The following is a 21,619-nucleotide window of genomic DNA, read 5'->3' on the forward strand; positions in this document are numbered from 1 at the left end:
AGGATCCACTGGTGGCAGCAATATCCAGAAGGATAAAGACAGGTCCTTTGATACAAGAAACCTGAGTAAGATTGTGCCCCCCTACAAAGCTGGGGATGATATCCACAAATGGATGACTGCACTTGAGAGAGCCTGCATGGTACAGCAGATCCCTCAGGAGCAGTGGGCAGCAATCTTGTGGCTCTCCTTTGAAGGTAGAGGCAGAGACAGACTCCTCACAGTTAGTGATGGGGATTCTAGAAACTACATGGTCCTGAAGAGTGCTCTGATTGATGGGTTAGGCTTAACCACTGAACAGTACAGGTTAATGTTCAGAGATACCCAGAAGACACAGACTCAGGACTGGTCTGAATTTGTTGAGTGTGCCACTAAGGCTCTGGAGGGCTGGTTGCTGGGAAGTAAGGTTACTGACTATACAGGATTGTATAATTTAATTATGAGAGAGCAAATCTTAAGTAATTGTCAAAATCAGCTTCTACATCAGCACCTGGTTGACTCTGATCTGACCTCCCCACAAGAATTGGGTAGGAGGGCAGACAAATGGGTCAGAACCAGGATCAGGCCTAAGAACCAGGGTGGTGACCAAAAGAAAGAGACTACCAAGCCTCAAGAGAAGGGTGGGGATAAAAGTAAGGAAAAGACTTCCCCAGGGCCCCAAAACTCCAAGAATGGGGGTGGGTCCCAAGACACTTCTACAACCCAGAAAAAGCCTTATTGTCATACCTGTAAACAGGTGGGGCATTACAAAACAGATAGCTGTTGTCCCAAGAATGGCAATAAGGAGAATATACCTCCAGGTAAGGCTCCAACACCGCCTGTCACTGTTAGCAACATACCTATTGATTGTACTGGACATATCTAGTCTATATACCAACATAAGACACGAACTAGGGATTACTGCTGTGGAATATTTCCTCAATAAGAGACCAGCAAGATTTGCCTTACACAATTGTATGTTGCTGGAATTTGTTGAATTCTGCCTGACAAGCAATATCTTCCTGTTTGATGACCAACTTTATGCACAAGTGTCTGGGACTGCCATGGGTACCTGCTTCGCTCCCAGCTACGCGAACTTGTTCGTGGGCCTGGACCTGAGAGTGTTCGTTGAGCAAGATAGACTACACACCTCTCTATACCGAAAACCCACGGCAGGCAATTCTATCCTCAGGGCAGACAGAAACCATCCATCCAAGCTCATACAGAGCATCCCCTATGGGGAACTCCTAAGGCTAAAGAGAAACAGTAGCAGAGATGAGGAATTTGAGTTAGCGGCTAAGGGGAGTATCAAAAGATTCACCAATCGAGGATATGACATATACTCTCTGAACAAGACACTGATGAGGGTTAAGAAGATCCCGAGGACATGCCTACTACAGTGATGTCATCAGTGATGTCACTGACCATGTCATGAATGATGTAATATGTGACATGATCAGCAGTGGATTGCGGGTGCGCGATATATAGTTAGTGCAACTAACTATATATGCGAATTTCAATGGTTTTGTGTGAGTAAAATAAGGTTTTGTAAATGCAAATTCCTAACTATATATGGTCTATAACCTATGGTTTTTTCAGTGAATTTTCAAGGTTTTGTAAATGCTAATTCCTAACTATATATGGTCTATAACCTATGGTTTTTTCAGTGAATTTCAATGGTTTTTTATTAGCAAATATCAAAAGCTGTAAAATGTATTCTTCTTTTAAAGGAAAAATATATTTTATATGTATTTAATATAATTTTTTTATGTATATACATTTTTTGAGGGAACGAATTTATCAACTATCATGCTGAAGAAGAGTGTGGGGAAAAAAACAAAGAGGAGGACTAAGAGGAAAGAACAATCAGTTCAAAAATACAATTGCTTTAAAGCATGAAGTGCTTTTCCACACATTTACATTTAAATAACCCATATTAGAACATACAAAATATCTAAAGAGGAGACGGTGTACATTGAATTTTAGACTCTTCATTGGTACCTACATGTTGGTACTTACATCACCCACACAACACAACAGCTCTATTCAGAGCTACCCTACCTCAAAGCACTCTAAAATATTATTTTACTATTTCCCTTGGTTTTCCCCTTGTTACGCTTTCCGGAAAGCTACCCGGTGCGCGGACCGGGCGCTAACCGTGTGAAAATTTGAAAAAAAGGTTTTTTTTTTACATATATGGACCTCCTCAGCCACCCTCAGAAAACCTAGGGGGTCAGGATATGTCTCCCGTGCCCCCTTATACCCATTCCCAACATTGTTTATCCTCTATCTTGTGACTAAATTTGTCCGAAACACAAGATGGCGGACTCCCGTTACGCTACCGGTGAGCTACCCGGTTCGCATACCGGGTAGCGCTTCCACCGCGAAAAATCGAAAAAAAATTTATTTTATTTTTTTGCCCCGCGGGGCCCTTTAATAGCCCGCACATCAATCCTAGGGGGTCAGGAGGGGTCTACCTTGCCCCCTTTCATTCATTTCCCCCTTCGTTTATTTCCACCTCTTGTCTCTCGATCCTACCGAGAGACAAGATGGCGGCCGCTCTGGACTGTTTAGAATGTTGACAGTCACCGGAGAGCCAATCCGCTTCTCCTCGCGAAGTTCCGTTACGCGTCTGGTACGTGAACCGGGGCGCTAACAGGGACGCAGTCACAGATATATATATATTTTTGAACTTTAATTTCTCAAAATCCACTGGAGCACATATCTTGAGACCTAGCAAAGGCACATCGGGCAAACAGTCTCTACAATTTTGCCAAGTTTCATAGAAATCCATTCAGCCGTTCGAGCTAAAAGTGAGTCCAACCGCCCTATGGAAAACTCAATGTTAAAAACACGTTTTGGGACCCCCCTTTTTTCTCAGCCCCCGCTTGACGAAACCCCCCGAAACTTTCAGGGGACGCTCAGAAACAAAATGTGCAATTTTCCTGAAAATGTCAGCCAATTCCGTCCATCAACGCCAAAGTTATTCAACATAGAATTTTCAGAAATCCCTATTAAAAAAAATCCTAACTATATATACCTACTGGCGACCGCCAGTAGGTAATATATATATATATATATATATATATATATATATATATATATATATATTACCTACTGGCTATCGCCAGTAGGTATATATAGTTAGAATTTTTTCCCTATGGGACTTTTGAAAATTCTATGTCTAATAACTTTGGCGTTTGTGGACGGAATCGGCTGACATTTTCAGGAGAATGGCACATTTTGTTTCTGAGCAGCCCCTGAAAATTTGGTGGGGTTTCGTCAAGGGGGGGCTGAGAAAAAAGGGGGGTCCCAAAACGCGTTTTTTGCATTGAGTTTTCCATAGGGCGGTTGGACTCACTTTTAGCTCGAACGGCTGAATGGATTTGCACGAAACTTGGCAAAATTGTAGGGACTGTTAGCCCGATGTGCCTTTGCTAGGTCTCAATATATGTGCTCCAGTAGTTTTTGAGAAATTAACGTTCAAACCAAGATATATATCTGTAACAGCGCTCTGGGCAGCGATCCGGTCCGCTTACTTTTCGCTTATCGGAACTTTGCGCGCAGAAAGCTGATTGGCTCTCCGGTGTCTGTCAACATTCTAAACAGTCCGGAGCGGACGCCATCTTGTCTCTCGGTAGGATCGAGAGAGAAGAAGAGGTGGAAAACGAAGGGGGAATTTAATGAAAGGGGGCAAGGTATCCCCCTCTTGACCTCCTAGGAATGTTGTTGGGGTTATTAAAGGGTCCCGTGGGGAAAATAAAAAAAAAATGATTTTTCACGGTAGAAGCGCGGCCGCGAACTGGTAGCGAAACGGGAATTCGCCATTTTGTGCTTCGTAAATTAAATTACTAGTTATAAGTGGGTACGGGAGACGTATCCTAATCCCCTATGTTTCCTGAGGGTGGGTGAGGAGGCTGATATATGTTGATACATCTCTTCCAGCGGCTGTGCGTGAGCTTTTTTTTTTTTTTTGCTGCGTGACAGTCCGGAGCGGCCGCCATCTTGTCTCTCGGTAGGATCGAGAGAGAAGAAAAGGTGAAAAACTAAGGGGGAATTTAATGAAAGGGGGCAAGGTATCCCCCTCTTGACCCCCTAGGAATGTTGTTGGGGTTATTAAAGGGTCCCGTGGGGAAAATAAAAAAAAAATGATTTTTCACGGTAGAAGCGCTTCACGGGCCGCGAACTGGGCCGCAAACTGGTAGCGAAACGGGAATTCGCCATTTTGTGCTTCGTTAATTAAAGTACTAGGTATAAGGGGGTGCGGGAGACATATCCTAATCCCCTATGTTTCCTGAGGGTGGCTGAGGAGGCTGATATATGTTGATATATCTCTTCCAGCGGCTGCGCCATCTTGCCTTTTTTCGAATGCCACAATTTTGTCGTGCACGGCAGCCATTTTAGATGCCAGGCTGGTCCCAGGCTATCACCTACCCCTGCGGATGTAGTTTATGGCCCCAGCTGTAGAGAATTCAGACATGCCAATTCTCCTGATTCAGGCGTGTGAGTACTGATTTCAGTGCTAGTCTCCCGCCTCCCGATTTCTGCAAGCAAAAACCCGGGGGCATATTACTAACAACTAGCGATAATTTTTGTCTATAACTTGTTTAGAGACAAAAATTATCGCCGCACATCGGCGATTTTTATCGCAGATAAACCTTGCTATTATCGCAGAAAAGTCAGCGATATTCATGTATTATCGACCTAATGCTCTTAGCCATGTTATCCACCTCCCATTGGATAACATGGCTAAGAACTGCTCAGGGCAGGTGTTAGCTTTTGGAGATATTCACGCTTAGTGCGAATATCTCCAAAAGTTGGTAATAGAAGGTAGCGATGTTAGGGACTGTTTCCAGTCGCTAACATCTTGGCACGCCACTTTGCATGTCATTAGTGATAAGTATCACTGACATGCAAAGCCGGGCCCAAGATGGTCGCTATCTCCTTTTAGGTGTCACTAACTGGTGTTAGCGACAGCTTGATAATAGGGAAATAATTTTATCTCCGCTTTCATGGTTTTTAAAGCCAAAAAAGCGGAGATAAACCCCCTTGATAATATGCCCCACGATTCCTTGGGGGTTTCAGCTGATAGGGCTTGGTATTGTGTTACATGGTAATTTTTCCATGAAACGTCAGAGGGTCGATGTAGGGGTTCTAGAAGAGGTGATAAACCATTTAAGCCTCATGAACAAGCGCATGGTCTTTTAAAGATTTCTGAAGTACTCGGGGCGGCGGTGTGTGTGTGCCCTCTTTCAGGAGCGGGCGGGGGGGGCACTGCCAGCAACTTGCCAGGTCAGGTAGTGTTCAACACGTGCATCACCCTTTCTCTGCCTGCTATTGCGCTCCATGCTTCGGAAAGGTAAGAAAAAGAACGTGCATTTGAGTTTGAAATGTCCGATCCTGCAGCAGCACACTTCCAAAGCCCACACATGACAATAACCCGATTCAAGGCCCCATTCACCCGTTTTTCAAAAAATAGATAACACTCCAACAAAGTAAGGTTATAAAACTTTATTAACTTTTAACGATAATGAACAGAACAAAAACTAAAAACATTTAAACATTTATTAACACAAAAAGCAACAATGGTTAGAAGCTGTCTTTTGTGCGAATAGTCCCAAGGCAGCACAACGTGCAGAGTTCTGGACGGCACCCAGGTGATGTCGCCTGGGTGCCGCACTGGTTTAGGGATCCTACAATGCTGCTCCGAAAATTGGCGTGGGGCGTCCCGGGTGGGGCGGGGGGAGGCCTCGTCAGTAGCGGTCTGTTGTGCGAATAGTCCCAAGGCAGCACAACGTGCAGAGTTCTGGACGGCACCCAGGTGATGTCGCCTGGGTGCCGCACTGGTTTAGGGATCCTACAATGCAGCACAGAAAAACAGCGTGGGGCGTCCCGGGTGGTGCGGGGGGAGGCCTCGTCAGTAGCGGTCTGTGTCCAGTGTCACATGGCTGACACAACATGTACGACAGGCACCCAGGTGATGTCCAGTAAACTGCCGCACTGGTTTTGGTATCCTACAATGCTGCTCCGAAAATTGGCGTGCGGCGGCCCGGGGGGGGGGGGGAGGCGGCGTGAACGGGCCTCCCCAGGTGGCGGCCATTCAGCTGTTTACCGCCCGCTCTTGCGACTACAGCGTCTCGCTCACCATGTAGTTGAGTTGTTCCCACTCTTGCGGTGCAGCGATAGGCGGCTGCCACATGACTCTTAAAATGGCGGACGGCTCTTCGGTTTTGGGCCTGGTCCACTGAAATGGCCCTGGGACACCTTGGAAGTCGGATGCTTGCCTGCTAGGGCTTGGGCTCCATTCTCGAAAAGCGTCCCCTCAGCCGTGAAGATTGTATAAAAGTCTTGGGGGCTCCCGACTCCCGCAGGCTTTCGGTGGGGAGCGGCTGCCATGATTGCTCGCGGAATGACCACGACGGAGCCACGAGATGGTGGTGCTCTCATGCTGACGCCAGCTTCAGTCTGAATGATCCAGAAACAAGGTGGGGCTTTCATCGTTTGGGAAAAAAAAATGTTCTAAACCAATGAAAAGTGTTATTTTTAGGTCATATGACCAAGCCTTCCATCTTTAGGAAACCAAAAGTAAAATGAACCAATGAAAAGTTTTATAAACAAGTCACATGACCTGTTATGCGACATAGGGCTACAAAAAGCGTAGAAAATCCGTTGGCACGTGAGGCGGCGTCAGTAGCGGACCGATGTGCGAATAGGCCGAAGGCAGCACAACGCGCCGAGATCCGGATGGCACCGAGGTGGTGTCCAGCAAATTGCCGCACTGGTGTGGCCATCCTACAATGCTGCGCCGAAAGACGGCGTGTCCAGCTGAATTGCGGTCACTGTTGCGGTACAGTGACTCGAACGCGCCGAGATCCGGATGGCGCCGAGGTGGTGTCCAGCAAATTGCCGTACTGGTGTGGCCATCCTACAATGCTGCGCCGAAAGACGGCGTGTTCAGCTGAGTTCCGGTCACTCTTCCGGCACAGTGACTCGAACGCGCTGAGATCCGGATGGCACCAAGGTGGTGTCCAGCAAGTGGCTGCACTGGTGTGGCCATCCTACGATGCTGCGCCGGAAGTCGGCGTGGGGTGCCCCGTTGGCTTATGAGGTGATGTCAGTAGTGGACTGATGTGTGAATAGGTCGGAACCAGCACAAGGCGCCAAGATCCGAATGGCAAGTCCTGGATGTTGAGTGCCTCAGTTGAGATTTCTGAGCAGTGCTTGTAGAACTGTCTGAAGCTTATTTGCACCTGCTGCAGCTTCACTAGGTCCGGCGGAACTTGTTGCTTTTTCCTTTCTGCTTCTTTTCCTACAATGCGTTTCTTCTGAAGACACGACCAGGTCCCTGAATGTGTGCAGGGGGACGCTATTGAATGAATGAACGCGCCGAGATCTGGATGGCACCGAGGTGGTATCCATCAAATTGCCGCACTGGTGTGTCCATCCTACAATGCTGCGCCGAAAGTCGGCGTGGGGTGCCCTGTTGGTTTATGAGGTGATGTCAGTAGCGGACCGATGTGTGAATAGGTCGGAACCAGCACAAGGCGCCCTGCACTGTTGAGCCTTTTTCAATGTCTGTTTTTTGTTCTTTCCCTTCCATCAAAAACAAAACAAAAATACAAGGCGCCAAGATCCGAATGGCAAGTCCTGGATGTTGAGTGCCTCAGTTGAGAGTTCTGAGCAGTGCTTGTAAGACTGTCTGAAGCTTATTTGCACCTGCTGCAGCTTCACTAGGTCCAGCGGAACTTTTTTCCTTTTCCTTTCTGCTTCTTTTCCTACAATGCGTTTCATCTGAAGACACGACCAGGTCCCTGAATGTGTGCAGGGGGACGCTATTGATTGAATGAAAATGGCGGCTTGACACAAAGCTGACTCAAGCGTTACTGTTGGTGCTATACAGACAAAAATTGGTTTTCAGTTTGTACATTCTTCAGGTTTTTTTTTCCATCCAAGTCTGATTGAGAGTTTGTAGAAAAATGGCTTCAGATTTTCCACATACTACTCTTCAACATTCTTCCTAAATGTAACAATGTGAAACTCACTAGGAGAACGGCTGTTTCTGTTTCCTTTCAAAATGCTGCCACCAATATTTTCTGAATGGAAGACATCATCTTGTAACATAAAGGGCCGAAAGGGGTTCTGGTCTGGCCGATGGTTGGTGGAGACATTTTGACTATATCTTGGACCTGCCCGGCCTCGCCCAAAATGGCGCCGGTATAAATGGGACTCGTAACTCTTTGCCCGCAAATGTATATCTAGAAAATGTTATTGTAAGTGGCCCTGTCGTATTTTAATTACAAAATGTACGTCCACCGATACCGCAACTGTTAGACACCTTTGTTCTTGTCACCTAATGGCCCGCTCGTTACGTTCTTCTACAGTGTAAATGTCTCCTCATCATATACGATTTGAGTTTGCTCCGTGGCCGGCCCACGTGGTTATAGGCCCGTATTTGTATACTGACATTTTCACAATAAAGGTTTTTAAAACAAAACACGGTAGTAGTATTTTCATTTGTAAAGTTTTTACTTTTAGTGACTGTTTTCGAATCAGTAAAAGGCAAGTGAAATAAAGCAGTCCAATTACATGACGGATAAAAGGTATAATATGTAGGAACGCAGTAAAGATAAATGGTCAAGGGCAGTTGTGTTTTTCATGTCTGCAACATAAAGTGATCGATAAGAATCTGATAATCAGGCGTATCGGCGACTAAGACAGCAGGCCGAATCTCTTTTACTCAACGGCTCCGTCATGGAAGGAAGAAACGCCCTTTTTCTCGAAAAAGGAATATATTTTACTTGCCAGACAGTTGTAAATTTTCCGGGAAAGTACATTAGCCTGGAATATTATAACATATGTTTGAAAAAAAAATATTGTTCGAAAATAATAAAAAGCGTAATTTTTAGGTCATATGACCAAGCTTTTCATCATTAAATTAACAAAAGTAAAATGAACCAATGAAAAGTTTTATTAACAAGTCACATGACCTGTTATGCTTACGTTACGCGCTGCGCGCCGCGCCTCGGATCACTTCCGGGTGCGCTAACGCGGCGTGTCATAAAACGCATTACGCGACAACGTAGGTCAAGAATATAGTCTAAATGTCTCCACCAACCAGCGTTCAGAACACAACCCCTTTCAGCAGTCCAAAAAGTTCTGTTAAATGACAACAGAGGGGACAGGCAACAAGAACCATCAGTCAAAGAGGGGAGGGCAAGTTCTTCTCTTCCGGGTCATGTTGGGGCGCTACCGGAACTGATCGAATTGGTAGTCTACAGTGTTTCTGGATGTTTCAGACTAAAGCTGGCGTCAGCATGAGACCACTACCATCTCGTAGCTCCGTCGTGGCCATTCCACGAGCAATCATGGCAGCCGCTCCCCACCAGAAGCCTGCGGGAGTCGGAGGCCCCCAAGACTTTTGTAGAATCTTCACGGCTGAGGGGACGCTTTTCGAGAATGGGATCCAAGCCCTAGCAGACAAGCGTCCGACTTCCAAGGTGTCCCAGGGCCATTTCAGTGGACCAGGCCCAAAACCGAAGAGCCGGCCGCCATTTTGAGAGTCCTGTGGCAGCCGCCTATCGCTGCACCGCTAGAGCGGGCGCATCTCAACTACATGGTGAGCGAGACGCTGTAGTCGCAAGAGCGGGCGGAAAACAGCTGAATGGCGGAAGAGGCACAGTGTAGCAAAAGCGGGCGGAATGGCAACTAAAACGATAAAGGGGCGCCTCACTACAGCTTGTCTTCAGGTCAAACGGATTGTGGGACAAGGTCCAGAATTGAAGAGTCATCAAAAGGCAAAAAGTACCGCCGGACCCCGGGAGCCGGCCGCCTATGTCGGGGGCGATCTCAGGCTACACCAGTGCTATAAGACTTGGGGAGGGTGTCGGAGCCAAGCGTCTTCTCCGAGTCCATGGCCATCACAGCGCCCCTCAGGGGCCTCCGTCAAGCTGTTTAGGAAGGTAACATATCATATTGTTTTCTAATGCAGTCAGGTCCACAAACGACACTCACTTACTTTGAGAATAGTGAAGCTGCAGTAGGAGGAAATAAGCTTCAGACAGTGTTACAAGCGCTGCTCAGAACTCTTAACTATGGCACCCAACATCCAGAACTTATGCTATTTGAGAATGGTAGTGACATCGAAGCATCTCGGGGACCAAAACCATTAACGTACTTTCACGTATGAAAATCTTACTTGGGGAGGGGGCAGGAGCGAAGCGCCCCCTCCCAGTCAGCGCCACCACACCGTATGTTGAAAATCTGAAGCCATCGTTCTACAAAGTCAACCAAACTTGGATTGAAAAATCTAGAAAAATGTACAAACTGAAAACCAGTTTTGGTCTGCATAGCATCAGTAACAACGCTTGAGTCAGCTTTGTGTCAAGCCGCCATTTTGATTCAACAAAGCACAGGCATTGAAAAAGGCTGAAATTCAGAACTCTAAACTATGGCACCCAACATCCAGGAGCTTGCTATCCGGATCTTGGAGCCTTGTGCTGTTTTCGATCTATTCACACATCGGTCCACTACTGACATCATCTTATAAACCAACGTTATGTAAATAGTTTTTTAATAAAATGTTTTACCCTATTTCTTTGCTGGTGTGTTGTCTATATTTTTAATATTTGCATAGGGTTTGTCATTATTTTGTGCGGGATGGGTGATGGAGCCGAGCTGTCTTGCAGCCCTCATGGTGTGGAGCTCAGTTCATCTCACTATTTTCGTATTTCTCAAGAAGGGTTGTTCCTAATATTTCTATTTTAGCGAGGTCAAAAAGAGATCCAATTAGTGGCCTACTGATTTTGCTCGATTACTTTTATTTTTTTACACGATTTTTCACTATCTGCAAAGACTAAACAGAGTATTGCGACTTTGTGCTTGTTTGTAAATAGAGAATGATCCAAAGAGAACCAATTCTAAAACAGTAAATGCTTGGACAACAATCAATCAAATGGAGAGACAAGGAGGTACGACGGATTACAACGGGGGTAAAGGCCTGCGTTAACTACCCTTCTGTATCTGCAAAGAGAGAGTACTAACAAAGGCAAAAGAGGGGAGGGGGGGGGGGGCAGCGTTCAAAGCACATCAGCGTGCATAAATACGAAAATGTTTTTATCTATCACGTACTTGACATTTTAAAGCTTTTCATATTTGCTATTAAAAAACCAATGAAATTCACAGAAAAAACCATAGGTTATAGTGGATATATAGTTAGGAATTTGCATTTACAAAACCTTGAAAATTCAATGAAAAAACCATAGGTTATAGGCCATATATAGTTAGGAATTAGCATTTACAAAACCTTATTTTACTCGCATAAAACCATTGAAATTCCATATATAGTTAGCTAACTATAAGCGCTAACTATATATCGCGCACCCGCAATCCACTGCTGATGATGTCACATATTACATCATTCATGACATGGTCAGTGACATCACTGATGACATCACTGATGACATCTCAAATGACATCACTGATGACAACTCAAATGATATCAATGATGACATCTCAAATGACATCACTGATGACAACTCAAATGACATCACTGATGACATCTCATTTGTCATCACTGATCACATCACTCATGTGATAATACAATGAACCTCTTCAGACTCTAATATAACCTTACATACACTCAGTATAAACAGACACTCACAGACTGTCACTCATCCATGGACTTACTCACACACCTAGTCAGTCATGCAAAGAATCAATCACACCTCCATTTCCTCAACTATACAGTTATACACATCTTACTTATTCAAACATATAATAACACATATTTACTCTCTTATATAATCCCTGATACAAGCTCACAGTGATCGATACAGCCACTCACACATTCACTGGCTCTTATGTTCAGTTATTTATATATCTCAACTCTCACATGTATTGTGTTTTACATACGTACTTACTTGCACATGTAGCAATGAGAAATCCATTCACTCACCAACACACCCATGCACAGTCAACCGCTCATATAGCTGTTTCCACATGCACTCTTGAACTCATACTCCTAGTGAATCAACTGCTTACACATCTATGCACAGAGTCACGCACCTCCCAGCCACCCACACACACACTCAGCCTCCCATTCAAATATTTGGGCAACCAATCAATAACCCATATGGCTACTCTTATAGCTACTGATCAACACATGCAGCAGCTTACACAACAACAAACATACTGATGCACGAATTAAGACAGTTTAGTCACTAACCCATGTACTCAGTGAGACACATTTAATCACTCACTCATACAGTCAGTCATGCACCTACTAAATTCTTCATCCAGACACTTATACATCCACTCATTCTTCAATATGTGAAACATATTTTAACTTTACAGAAACATACAGTCACTGGATGTTGTAATCAGTGATGTCATCAGTGATGTCACTGACCATGTCATGAATGATGTAATATGTGACATCATCAGCAGTGGATTGCGGGTGCGCGATATATAGTTAGCGCTTATAGTTAGCTAACTATATATGGAATTTCAATGGTTTTATGCGAGTAAAATAAGGTTTTGTAAATGCTAATTCCTAACTATATATGGCCTATAACCTATGGTTTTTTCATTGAATATATATATATATATATATATATATATATATATATATATATATATATATATATATATATATATATATATATATATATATATATTTCTGCACACTCGACAGTCACTGCACATGATCATGTACGGACTCACTAACTCACTCAGACACATACACCCATGCACATACCCACTCACACATTTATACATCCAGTCACATACCCACTCAATTACTCATGCAGCCACTTACATACCCATTTAAGTACTCATGCACCCACTCACATACCCACTCAGATAACTATGCACCCACTTACAAACTCACTCTGGCGGTCACACACCCATGTACAGGCCCACTCAGAGACTCACGCACCCAATTACAGACCCACTCATGCATGCACTTACAGACCCAGTGAGACAATCACACACCCATACATATATTTGTGTGTGTTCAACAGTTATATTTTAAAGAACTAACAATAAAATGTTACCATGCAACCCGTAATGGGCTGCTTTTGACCCCTCATAATACACCACTCATTCATGAAATTTAAATCACATTATTCATGAAATCACTGATAATAAATCAAATGTCATCAGTGATGTGATTTGAGACGTCATTAGTGATATCCTCAATGATGTCATTTAGGAGTCCATGAGTGATGTACTACGTGAGGTCAAACGTAGTGCAGAGGGAGAGGTTGGTACAGTGGCCAGGGTAGCCAAAACCCGAGCACGGGGCTCAAGGTTCGATCCCTGGAGCTGGCTGCTGTCTCCAGAGCACAGGGCTCACAGTTTGATCCCTGGGGCCAGCTGCTGCTCCACCCAAAACCATGTAACTCTGGGCAATAGCTTGCTTAATCTCCCGACAACCCCCAGCACCTTGAGACCCTTAAGGGTGATTTAGTCGAGCTTTACAAATACCGGGTTTATAACTGTTTATAGTGCATGATGTGTTTGCAAGTTTGAGTTAATTCACTAAACTGTAGCTGGTGAATTTGAGTGCTTTTTAATTTTTAAAACATAAGTTCTTATGTCATTTCAACACCTAACTATATAACCATATTGAATTATTTCACTGAAGTTCTGGTGTATTTTGAATGTACATTAACATATTATTACCATCTATATCTATACATTCACTTTAACCTTCATTTGTTTTCATTACCAAGGTTTTAATCATATTTTAAGTTGACCTATGGGTGACCAACACCCACCCACATGCTGGCCACAAACTCCATGCTGCACACAGCCTTTAGCTGTGTCCAGCAGAAGCTTTGCCACATGCCCTGGGAGAAACCAGGCCTTGCGCCCAAACTCCTACAGATGACCATCCTCGAACCATGCTCAGAAGGTTATTGGCCTGCATGTCGTGCTCCCAAACCTCCATTTGCTGTGCAAAGACTTCGGCCATGTGCAGCGATAGGTTGGTCACAAGACTTGGCCTTTGGCTAAGCCCTATGCCAATCCCCACGTGCAATGTGTGCCAAATCCCACAACAGCTAACCTCCTGCTAGCAGCCAACCACCCCACTGTGCAACGTCAAGCTCCTATGTCACTATATCCATCCATGCTCATTGGTAGGTTTGCCCTGTGCCCAGACCACTGTAGGTGGCCAACCCCACTATGCTTGGCCTACAACATTCACAATGGTGATTAGCCACAGGCTCTGGTCTATGTCAGGATCCTTCTAAATATTTTCTGGTTCCACAATACTGGATGGGAGCCGGCAGCCCACACACGAGGGCCTCAGTGAGTACCACAGATTCAGGCCCTGGAACAGCAGTTCCCAAAGCCAAAACCATATTTCTTTTAATGTACCCAAATGGAGAGTCATTCTGGGATCCCTTACAGCGACTGGTAGGTCAGAATACAATACAGCAAGAACTGCAATAAGTGTTTGTATATATGTCTATGCACATGACAAATCCAAGCAAAATGTCTTGTGCTGAATTTGACTACAAAACTTTGTACAAAAAAAATTAATCCAAAAGGGATTCAAATCAAAAAAGTTGGTTGAAGATGACTGTAAAGATAAACAGCATAAGCTTCTGATTGTATTTCTCTTGTTTTTCTGAGTTTGTATCATTATGAAAACAGAAGGACACTTTGGAAACTTGCTGCATCAATGAGAAAATCCACAGACAGAAACAATGGTGATTTTCAAGTCTCAGTTTTTGCAGAAAAGATTTCGATAATATACCTAAGTACAGTGATACTGGTATGCAGCAATTGTTGATTATAAACAAGCATGGATGTCACTGAATATTGAAGATGCTGAAATAGTAGATGCCTATTGCATCAAAGGGTGAGCAGCTGTAACTGTTGAAGCATTTCATGAAGTGAAACTGAAATTGTCTGAGAATTGTTAGATTGTTGGTCTTACACATGTCGGCAGCGCAGGTGAAGACTCAAACATAGCAACTCTGATGATGGGTAACTGCATTACATTGCAGAACTCTTAGTGCTCTCTGATTAGTTGAGTTCCTTCCCAGCAATCAACAAGAAGTCTAGATTGTTCCTCCAACAGAATGTTCAATATGAGATCTTGAAAACAGTTCAAACATTGCTACACTGGTCCAAATGAGAAGGTTGAGTTTGCCAAAACACAAAATCCAGCGTGCACTTAGCTTAGCTAGCATATCTCTGGGATATAATGCATAGCTTTTTGATATCAGTCTCACACTGATATACTGATTGCATGTCTGCGAGTCAGGCTGCTCAAGGAGAAGATTTTTAACTGTTTTTAGAATTGTAATCATTTATATTTCTAGCCTGCCTTTTGTTCACTGTGCCTACTGAGCACTACCACCATTTTGGGAGGTGGGCGATCTAGGGCCCGATGTAGGTGGCCATTTACCGTCCGGTAACGGCCGATTTTGCCCGTTACCGACCGGTAAATGGGTTTTTGGGATGTTGGGGCCAATTTTACCGATTCGGTAAATTTACCGAATCGGTAAAATACCGAATCAGTATTTTTACCGATTCGGTAACTCCTAGATGTAGGTGGGACTCTTCTGAGTCCCAAAGGCCTTTCAGATTCGTTTTTTTACCACCCATTCCAATGGGGTGGTAAAATACCGAATCCAGGTGTGCATGCACATGTGTGCATGCACACCTATGCCATGTGACAGACAGACATGCCCTTAGGGCATGTCTGTGTGCCACATGGCACACAGGCCTGTATTTGGGGTGCTAGAGGGTGTCAAAGTGACACCCCCTGCACCCTTGCTGGAATCGGTATTTACTGAATCAGTAAATACCGATTCGGTAATGCCCATTGATTTCTATGGGCTTCAATGCCCATAGGAATTAGTCAGTCAGTCAGTCAAAACTCTTTATTTCGATTAATTAAAATCATAAAAGAAGCAGCGATACATACATACAAAATAGATAAAAGTATATGTACAATTAAAATAAACAAGCATATATTTACAGCCATTCATGTATATACACTATTTATATTACATAATTCATGGAAAAAGAGTTAATACAAAATGTCTCCAAATGGCCTAAAAACTACTATTAAAATACAATTAAAATTTATAATGTCATCAATTCCATGATTGTGGGGCAGGGGTTCAAATCATATATAGTGTTCTTTTGTTCTTTACTCTTGCTGCAGCCACCAGAAAACTTGCTACACTAAAGATGACCCGCACACTGTTCAGTAGTTGCAAATATAGCAGTGCAGGCCTCACCTGTAGAAACCCTGCTTCACGTAATATGGGCAACAAGAATTTGTTTCGTGCCTCAGAAAAATTTTCACAAAATATAATTAGGTGAAGGGTGTCTTGTGTCGAGAAATTATCACAAGAACATGGTGGGGAATCAGCTGGTTTGCCCCATTGTTGGTGGTCTCCCAGGACAAGGTGAATAAGATTGAATCTGAACCTTATCAACAGGAAGCGATGGTACGGCTTTGTGACAATCTTAAGGTAGGGTTCAATATAAGGCAAGGTCTGTAAAGCATAAATGCTTCTTACTCCTGATTTTTTTAAGCTCCACCTCCTCCCTGTCTGCCTCTGCCATGATCCGGAAATTGTATTTGATCCATCCCAGATCCTCTTTCTTAATTCCCTCTGGGGTGGTAAACAATTCAGGGCGTCCCAGCCTGACACACGCCGCTCTAACGCATGCCAGCCATGGGATGCTGCATGCCTTGTCGAGGGCCAGGCAGTCTTTAAGGATGAGGTGATTGAGAGTAATGTCCTCATTGAGCCATGTCTTTACCCAACAAATCAATGGGGCTGCTTTAAGATAGTCTGAGATATAACCCACACCTAGTTCACAGTGTACCGCCATGGTCGACGACGACTGAGGTACCGCCAACAGAGATCTAAGGAACTTGTTTTCGACCAATTGAATTTTGCCCACGTGACTATATCCCCTTATCGACGCCCCATAAGAGGCAATCGCACAGCACTTAGCCTTGTAAATTTTAAGCATAGGTTCCAAAGGTTTGGCTCCCAGCCTTTTGGCAAAATTAAGAAGCGCTGTTGTAGATCTAGCCACTATGTTGCTTTTATGCTTCTGCTGGGGACCCCAGTTGCCTTTCTCATCGAATAGGACCCCCAAATAAGTGAAAAATGGGACCCTAGAGACTTCCGCACCAAGGCATTTAAAAGTTTTAACATTCCTGATCTTCCTGCGAGCCCCTACAATCATTACATGAGATTTTTTGCTGTTAACTTTAAGATCAGGGGAGTCCATAAATGCTCCAAAGCTGTCCAGCAGCCTCTGAAGACCCAGACCAGTGCGGGCGATAAGTACGGCGTCATCCACGTACAGGAGGACCGGGATACCCGTTCCTCCTGCACTTGGAATGTCCGCACCGACCCCGGACAAAGATTTTTCCAGGCCATTTATGTAGATCGTGAAAAGAAGGGGGGCCAGGATGCAGCCTTGTCTGACTCCCCGTCTAGAACTGAATTGGCCCATGCACCTACTGTCCTCTGTAACCCTGACAGCTGCTGCTAGGCCCTGATGGAGGGAGCCAAGAAAATAAACCAAGGAAGCATCTATGCCCATATCTAACAAAATACGCCATCATTTGGAGCGATTCACCATATCGAAGGCTGATGATAAATCCATGAACCCAAGATATAAAAAGCCTTCTTTTGCCACTGTGTATTTATTAATCAAGAGGTATAAATTAAGGCATTGGTCCATGGTGCCCCTATGCTCCCTGAAGCCGTACTGAAGATTCGAGAGCACCCCCCTGCCTTTCAGCCAATCTCCCAGTTTCTGAAGAATAACTCTGCCCATGATCTTGACGGCAGAGTCTAACAAGGAGATTGGCCTGTAGCAGGCAGGGTCCCCTCGGCTCCCCTTTTTAAAGATGGGCACGATAATGGAAGAACCCCAGGAGGAGGGAAAACCCACCAGTGCTGTGGCATTAAATACATTTGTTAGGATTTTTGCCCAAAAATTGGGGTACATGATATAAAGATCAGCAGGCACACCATCGGGGCCTGGGGCCTTGTTTTTAGAAGTAGCATGAATAGCCCTTTCTACTTCCTCCAGTTCGAATTTAATGGGGGTCCTGGGACAGCTAATGGTAGGGAGTATAGATGTTAACTCAAGCGTGTCATTGTCCCCATAAATGTTCTTAAAATGCTGGAGCTATACGTCATCCGGAATTACGCAATCCATATCTAGATTGTCGCTTTCCGAGAAGAATGGTTGGTTTATTATGGCCCAGAACTTTCTGCTATCCCTTAGTATGTCGACAGCCTGTAAATTATCCCATGCCTCCTCTTTGATTTTCTGTTTCTGCACGGAGATTGCCAATTTGTACTCCTTGCGGAGAGAGGAAACCAAGATTCTATCCCTTGGGCTCCTCTTAAGGGCCTCCAGGAGGGCCTCATGAGCTTTAGAACAAGAGGTATAAAACCATCTCTGGGCTTTCTTGCGGTGTGACCCACTCCCCTTGTGTAGGTTATCAGCAATTTGTTTACAGATTGCTGAAAAGGAGGTTATCGTTCCCTCACCCACGTCGTTGCCATCCAGGCAGATACCAATATTGGACTCAGTCTTGGCCACCAGTTCTTCAAAAAAGGCCTCTGGGACTATTTTGTCCCACTTTATCCGTCTGCCTTGATCTTTTGTGGAAATGGCTTGTGGTGCTTCCCTTCCTGGGGCCCTGATGATAATCTTGGCACCCATGCCGACTTCTAGTACAAGAGGGTTATGGTTGCTAAATGGTGACATCACTACGCTATAAGCCAATGTCTTAGTCAGGAGTAGGGGGGACACAAAAATGTAATCGATGACAGAATTAACCCCCCTCCCTGTAAAGGTAGGTGCATTCTCGTTACCACTTTCCCTAGCTGGTTCTAATAAGTTCAAATTGGAAAGCAATGCTTCCAAATCCTCCCCCTCTTTACCATGTTCAAAATGGGGTACCCTACTGTTTGGGTGCCCATCTAAGTCGTCCCCAGAACAGTCCCATTTGCAAGGGTGTGTATTAAAATCTCCCATAAGAAAAATCTCTACCGAAAAAGAGTTATTAACCTTGTGGACTGACAAAAATTGTTCTTACATGTTAAAATGTTCAAGACCATCCATGGAGTTATACAAGTTTATCAAAAGGTATTGTTATTAGGCATGGACCATTCTAGGATAAGAAAGTTATCTGACTTTACATTACATTTTCTAAATGACCCAGCAAGATCTAAGGAGACAAGGAAGAGTAAGCCACCCTTAGATCTCCCCACAGTCCCTCGGATCGCAGGGGTGGTAAAGCTTTGAAAACCATCTAGATTAAAACTAGAATCTACATCCCAGGTTTCCTGCAATGCCAAGATATCAAAGTGTTTTATAAATTGCAACCAGATGGGATCAGTGCTTTTGGATCTGATGCCCGCCACATTCCAACTTAAAATTTTGCATGGGACTAAATGTGAGTCTGTTGGAATAATAGGGCAATCTCTCTCATTCCCCTTTTTTAAGGTTACATGGCCCAGTCAATCATTGCATTCCATCTGGGATAGGGGTGCAAACCTATTGCTAAGCTGTATCTCTCCCCTAGGTTGCACATTTATCGGGGAAGCTGGAAGTATAGTTATGGGTTCAGTGTCCCCTCTCCTGGTTGGCCTCTGAGCAGGGTGCCACTGGGCACTCATCCTGGCCCATAGGAATCAATGGGCATTACCGAATCGATATTTACTGAATCGGTAAATACCGAATCTTAACGATTCGGTATTTACCGATTCTGAAATACCTACATCCCACCCCTCTAATTTTACCAATTCTTAAATACCGAATCGGTAAAATTCGGTATTTAAGAAGTGGTCAAATAAAATTACCTACATCTAGCCCTTAGTCACTTAATGGATAATAACGGAGACGCTGCGCAGCCGCAGTCAGTCTCACGCTGATATACTGATCGCATGTCAGTGAGTTTTTAGAATTTTAATCATTTGTATTTCTAGCCTTCCTTTTGCTCACTGTGCCTACTGAGCACTACCAAAATTTTGGGAGGTGGGCGCTCTAGTCACTTTATGGATAAAAACGGAGACGCTGCGCTGCCGCAGTCAGTCTCATGCTGATATACTGATCGCATCTCTGTGAGTCAGGCTTCTCAAATAGAAGCTTTTTAACTTTTTTTAGAATTTTAATCATTTGTATTTCTAGCCTGCCTTTTGTTCACTGTGCCTAATTGAATTTGAATCTGTTTGATATATGCACATGCACTTTTACACTTTACGAACACTATGCTTTTACTTTTGTTAGCGCTGACAATCCAGGAAGTGGGGGTGAGCATTTGAGTTTCTGGCCTCACGCTGTGGACACTGAGCACCACTAAACGTAAGCCCGTCTGCACCCGTCAGTGTCCTGGAGGCGGCTGGCGTTGGTTATCCTGCCTGTAGAATTCCCGATGCAACATGCACTGTGCAGTATGGGCGGGAGACACTGCTTCAGCTACGCTCTGTGGCAACGTGCAGCAGCACGGGGGCCCTAACTGATGGTGGGATCCCTCCACATTGTTCTTTCTGTAACTGGTCTCCATTACTAATTAATGACTCTACACATATGGGGGCCTAACTCTAGTGAGGAAATAGACACAGCAGGAGATCAGGGTAAGCAGTTTAAATCAATACTGCTCAAATACACAATCTAATTGTTGATGAGCAACCGGACTTCCTGTTTCTTACGGAAACATAGTTGTCGAATGCCTCTAATTCCACCATAGCAGTAGCTATTCTGGCGCACTATAGGATTATCAGGAAGGACCGTGAGGTGGGCAAGGGTGGTGGAGTTGCCGTTATTTTCAAAGAGGAATTTGAGTGTGCCTCTTTAGCATTAGATTTAGTGGTAGGTGCAGAATGTCTGGGTTTTCTCTGCACTCTGTCATCCCAACACTGTTCGCTGGGATACTGATCTATAGACCACCGGGCATACCCAGTAATTTTATAAGGTCCCTTCACGAATGCATTTCATCGCTAGCTGTCAAATATAAACATCTATTGATACTAGGGGATCTGAATTTACATATGGATAAATCTGCTGATCCTCAGGTGTTTGCTTTGTTGGAATTAATGTCAGCATGCAAGCTTACGTCACATAATAAGGGGCGCACACATAATAAGGGTCATGTATTGGACCAAGTCTTTTGTAACACGCAGTTGGACACTGATCCCTGGTCCCGACTATTTGGTTGGATCACTTTTTAATCTCATTTCGGATATCTACAATAGGGAAGAGTGAGCTCTCAGAGACTAAAGCCACTGATTATTATTTTAGAGTGCTTAATAAGATATCGCTACCATCCCTACAGAGGGCTCTTTCTTCATCGGTCCCCATATTGTCTGACAGTCCTGCAAAAGGATGCCTGTGCCATAGATGCCTGGCTATGGATGAACATTGATCCCGTCGTGCCTTTAACTGTACGTACCTTCGGAAGTACCTGCCACTCAGCTGCCTGGTTCAATGAACCGTTAAGAATCAGTAAAAGTAAATGTGAAAAGCTTGAGAGTAAGTGGCATAATCTTTATCTCTTGGAAGATAGGAATACCTACAGGATAGCACTAAAAGTGCACTATAAAAAGGTGAGAAAGGCCAAGATGAATTACTGGCA

Source organism: Lissotriton vulgaris, chromosome 4_1 (genome assembly GCF_964263255.1).
Source record: "Lissotriton vulgaris chromosome 4_1, aLisVul1.2, whole genome shotgun sequence".
In the NCBI taxonomy this organism is placed as follows: Eukaryota; Metazoa; Chordata; class Amphibia; order Caudata; family Salamandridae; genus Lissotriton; species Lissotriton vulgaris.